Consider the following 5989-nt stretch of genomic DNA (forward strand, 5'->3'; position numbering starts at 1 on the left):
ACCTTGTGCTTGTGAAGCAGCTGCGGTGCCACTGAGCTAAATCCCTGGCCCCTGGCAATTCTTGAAAAAGTCAAATTTAAGAGTTACCATAAGACCCAGAAATTCCACTTCCAGGTATACAGATACACAAAACACCTGAAAACGTATCAGTTGTACTAGAAATAGAGAGAGTGAATGTTTAAGTTAAAGTTATTACAGTAAAAGGCACATTGCCATTAACCCTCTTCAAAATACCCAACTTACTTTAAACACACATCTCACTGTCCTTGCCACTTTCTGAAGAAGTTCTGGAAGTCCTCTTCTGTGAGCGTCTTTACGAGGTATGATAAAAATAAAATGAATGCTGCTGTTGCCATCCAGTAGAAAGGCAGGCTTCCAAAAACATTACAGTGTGGCCTTGCAAATTCTCGCTCTTCCCTAAAGTCAAAATAACCATGAAAGGTGAACATTTTGAATCAATTCAGAATATCAAGCGGCTGGGGATTTGGCTCAGGGGTTCTGCTGCCTGCCTCACAAGTGCAAGGTCCTGAGTTCGATTTCTGGTACCACAAAAAAAAAGTCAGAATATTAAGGCAAACACAACTGTGCAACTAAAGACATGAAAAAAGGTTTCCAGAATTGCTTAAAAAGGTGGCAAGAAAGATTGCTTAAGTGTGCTTAAAGCAAGGGGGATTAATGGCAATGTGTCCTTGACTGTAATAATTTTTGAAAAAAAATTAAACATTCATTGTATCTAGGGCCAGGGATTTATTTAGCTCAGTGATTCTGCCACCTGCCTCATAAGCACAAGGTCCTGAGTTCCATCCCTGATAACAAAAAATAAACATTGTATCTAAGTGCAGAGGTGTGCACCTGTAGTAAGTGAGTTACAAGCATGGGTAGTTTTAACTCTGTTCTATTCAACATGGCCCTTTCATATTCCCCTTGGTTCTATTTCGAGACCTTGTATCTAATACGCCCTACTATGCTTTCAGTTCCACAAAAGGACCCTCACATTTATTCTAGGACATCACTGGTTCACACTTCAAAATTGTGCATTAAAGCAAGATTATAAGTTCAAGAAAGGGCTGTGGAAGTCTCTCAGATTGTTTCATAAATTATCTTAGAAAAGAAAATTTCAGGTTTAAGAATGTTATGAATTTAAAACGTCTTATATAACATTCCTTATAAGTGGCCATGTCCCTAGTTGATATGCTACAGAGGCTGCAGAGGGAAAACTTGCTAAGTTTGTTGCTCATTGACAAGAGAAAGAATGGAGATACATTTTTCTCTTCTGGCTTGGTTGTAAAGGTCATTATCATACTGCTTCCAGTAGAGAGAAGAGAATGACTGCAGTCTTGTCCAAGCTATGTTTCCTGAGAAGAAAGACACACCCCCAAGCCAGGTGTGGTGGTGCACGCCTGTAATCCCAGCACTGGGGAGACTGAGGCAGGAGGATCGCTGGGAGTCTGAGACCAGACTGGGTTTTTATAGTGAGTTCCAGGTCAGTCTCAACTACATAGAGACCCTGTCTCAAATAACCAAAACAAAACAAAACAAAACAAAGACAAAAAAAAGAAGAGAAGGAAAGAAAGAGAGAGAGAGAGAGAGAGAGAGAAAGACACACCCCCATACCTGTTGGCCCTCCTGGCACTTCTCACAGGATTATCCAGTCCGTGCTTCTTCAGTCTTCCATTCAGACCTTACTTCTACATTTAAATAAAACTTTCAGTTTCCTCAAATGTCAATTCAAAACTAGTTAAATCGCCCTGCTTATAGCTATATAAGAAGGGAAAGTTCCATACCTCAGGACAGTCAAGAAGCAAAAAGAGAGTGAAGGGGCAGGGATCTGAAGATAGACATTAAGGGCACACCCTCACTGACCTAATCCCTGCAAATAGGCTTTACTTCAAGAAGTTTCAGACACTTTCTAATAATTCCATTGATTAGGAGCGAAGCCTTCAACATACTATTTTTTGGGGACATTTAAGATCCAAAACATAATACAAGCCCACAAATTTGACAAATTCTGGAATGGACTTGTGTTCTCATGCTTCCTGGTGCCTGTTCCTTCCAACATGGTCAATTTTAACTCAACTTCTTCTTCTAGATCTTTTGTAGCAAGGTAAAGTTGAGGAAAATGTTTCTAGAACCCTAGCAGTGATTCATCACAGCAATGACTCTTCAAAATAGTGCTAAAATAGTGCTTCTAGATTCTATTTTTCTATTTCCTCTCTTGTCCTTCTTTGTCCTCACCAACTTTTCAAATAAAAATGAAAATACATCCATGTTCATGAAAAGTGACAGAATTATTACTGTCCTTCCATAGATATTTTTTCCATGATTTTTTAAAATCATACACATTTATCCCAAATAAGGGCTCACCCAGCAGTAATTTTGGTGACAGATGTTAGGAAAATGATTACATTCCCCTCATTATCAAATGTACAATAAAAAATAACACTATAGTCATTTTATGGATCATTTCTCTAACTTCAAAGTGAAACTCTGATACCAATTATCTTACTATCAGCCTTATTTATTTTTTCCTGATTTTTGTGGTCTGGAAATTTTATTAGGTGGGTCAAATGGGACTTCTAATCCTAGTTGTTTGAGGTATCTTCATACTGATTTTCACAGTGGTTGCACCAGTCTGCACTCCCAGCAATAATGAAGAAGGGCTCCCTTCTTCCCACAACCCTGCCAGCATTCATTATTGGTTGATTTCATGATAGTAGCCATTCTTTCTGTGGTGAGGTGGAATCTCAGTGCTGTTTTCATCTTCTTCTCTCAAATGCCCAGTGATGTTGAACTTTTTTTGTTGTTGTTGCCGGGGATTGAACTTGGGTCCTTGTGTTTGTGAGGCAGGCAGCGGAACCACTAAGCTAAATCCCTGGTCCTGTTGAACATTTTATCAGATGATTATTTGCTGCTTTTACTTCTTTGTCTGAGAAATGTCTCTTCATTTCAGATGCCCATTTTTAATTGGGTATTTATATTGGGGGTCTGATTTTTTTCTTCCCAAAAGAATTACAAGAATCATACCACAGGGGTATATACATATCCATATTTATAGTGGCATAGTTTATAATAGCTAAAACTTGGAAACAGCTCACTTGCCCATCAACTGGAGAATGGATAAAGAATGTATATGTGTGTGTGTGTGTGTGTGTGTGTCTGTTTAATAAAATGGAGTACTACTCAGCCATAAAGAATGAGAGACTAGAGATATTTATAGCTAAGTGGATGCACATTGAGGTCATACTTTTAAGTGAAATAAATAGGACACATGTGTAAATACTGAATAGTTTCTCTGGTGTGAGAAACTAAAAGTGTAAATAGGCATCAAAATATGTAATTGATATTGAAATAGAAAGAGAGTGTCTAAAGGAGTAGAGAAAATGGAAGGGGTGGGGCAAAGAAGGGAAAAGGAAAAATATGAGAAATGGAAAAACATGGACTCAAAGTCTGTAAATGGGGAAGAGTGGAGGGGGTGAGGGGAGGGCTGGGAAATGGGAAAAAATAAGAACCAAGATGCATCATGTAAAGGTCAAGACCTAATGATGAATAGAACCGTATTTTATACCTAAAAATACTGATAATGGAAAACATTTATTAGGTATCTTTACTGCATGTATTTCTTTTCAGCAATTCCATTTGGACTCCCAGGCTTATTGGTGTATGCAGTAAGTGAGGAGGGTTGAGGTCTTTGGGTATATCAAGGCCAAGATAATTTAATTAAATTCTGGAAAATCATTTGTAAAACTTGTATTTTACTACTTACTTATATAACTTTTAGGGCTGGGTATTTAGCTAAGTGGCACTACATATGCCTTACAAGCTCAAGATCCTGAGTTTGATCCTTGGTCCCCAAAATAAAAATTGAAAATTAAAAAAAATTAAATTTTCTTTCCTCTTTCCAGAGTTTTAGTGGCTAATTACTGTCATTTTGATTTTGAATGTATGAAATTTATTTCCTGTAAGAATGTCATCCTGAGTGTGGATCAAAAAAAAAACTGTACAAAAATTGTAGGTGGGAAAAGAATACTGCTTATGCCTCCTTAAGCCTTAAATTTCATCACAAAGTGAAGAGGAAGCCTGACATTAGCTGTGCATTTGTTTGTGGTTGTTCATAAATGCTTATGGTTATCTCTACTTTACCAACACATATTTATAAAATTCATTAAATATTTCTCAGAATGAAAGTAAAACACTTTATTTATAAAGAAGGAAAAAGAAGATAGATAACTACCCTGATAAGAAAGAATCAGAGTAAGGGACTCCAGAAAGATGGAGGAGCCTTTGTTCTCAGCTGCTTTTCTATGGGGTTAAGATCCACGCACACCCGCGCCTTGCAAGTTGCCATGACCGAATTGGTTTCTGGGCATCTCTGCCAAACGTCATCTTTTCCAGCGGTCTACACACAGCTTCATTTGTTTACTTTTCCTTGACCTACTTTTCAGGGCCTTTGGGGTGGGTACTGGTTTGGCAAGGGGGTACCTTACTCATGGTTAGTTTAGAGTTAGAGAGGGTGTGTGGATGTCTATTGTACTCTGTAATGATCCTAGAGTGAATAATACAGTGACTCTAGAGTAAATGCACACCCACACGTATGTGTATGTGTTAGTGCATAGGTATGAGTAGGTACTTTTATACATGGAATAAGAGCTTTCCTTAAAGTTATGCAGCCACTTGCTCCCGCTGCATTCTAATGGAGGTGGGGAAGCTTATTTTCTACACACTTGTCTATCTCTGTGTGCTGTCAGCTCTTTCCTTCTCTGGTCTCTCGGTGCAACTCTTCAAGCTATTTGGTGCCTTTCTCTGTTTTCTTCTTTTCCCTCTTTCTCTACCCAATCCTTGACCGCCTTCCCAGAAGAATTGCTCTAGTAAAGTTTGTTTTAAACTCTTTCTAGTCAGGATTAGCTAGAAGACCTAATGAGGCCCCTGTTCTATTTTCTTGTCTACAGATTCCTGCTCCTGTACCTTTCATTAAGGTTGGCCTCTGTCTTTGGAATATGATTTTCCATAACTGTACAATAAGATGGGGAAAGGGAATTTAGCACCTGCCTTGCAAGTGCAAGGTCCCGAGATCGATCCCTGGTACTGGGGGAAAAAAAAAGACAGGGAAAGAAAAACATTTCAAGATTTATTGGTGCTGATGACATCACCATTTCAAGTTTTTTGTATTTCAAGAAATATTTAATTCATCATTTGCTCTGTGAAATCTGAGCTTTTTGAATTAAATCTGAGATATTCATAATGAATCTTTCATGAAATGTGAGAATCCATTGAATAAATACTTTTATGTGGTAGCCTGGATGATTTTAAATTTCAATATATATGTATTATATAGATACAGATTATAGAAATGGTTTGAGGAAGTTTAGTTTTCTAATTGTAGATATCCTTTTTAATAATTAACTAATCCTGGGGATTTAGCCCAGTGGTACTGCCGCTTGCCTCACAAACACAAGGTCTCAAGTTCGATTCCCAGCACCAAAACACACACACACACACACCCATTAACTAATAATTTACTTGCTGTGGGACAGTTTTAAAGATATAATGAAATCTACATTGCTTTAAAAAGCACCACTAAGGGCACAGCATTCTCAACCATGGTGTTGTTGGACAGAGAATGCTTTCTTATTTCACTTCCTCATTTTATGAGGCAAATGTGATGTTTTTGTTAGCTCCCCATTTTATCCATTAATCTTTCATGACATTAAAGACTTGCAAATTACTAGGGATTTAGCTTAATGGTACTGCCATGTGCCTGGCAAGTGTAAGGACTCGAGTTTAACCCCCGTACCAAAAAAAAAAAAAAAAAAAAAAAAAAAAAAAAAAAAAAAAAGAAATACACATAGCATCAGAAATTCTGACTCTGCATTTCTCATTGCTACATTAGTGAAACATTTGTGATCTAATTCATTGATAATTTAAGACTCTGGGGTATTAAGGAAAAGAACCTTATTTGAATATCTTACTCTTTTTTAAATCTTTATTAAGT

This window comes from Fukomys damarensis, unplaced genomic scaffold, assembly GCF_012274545.1.
Source record: "Fukomys damarensis isolate Sample0158 unplaced genomic scaffold, DMR_v1.0_HiC HiC_scaffold_73766, whole genome shotgun sequence".
Classification (NCBI taxonomy): domain Eukaryota; kingdom Metazoa; phylum Chordata; class Mammalia; order Rodentia; family Bathyergidae; genus Fukomys; species Fukomys damarensis.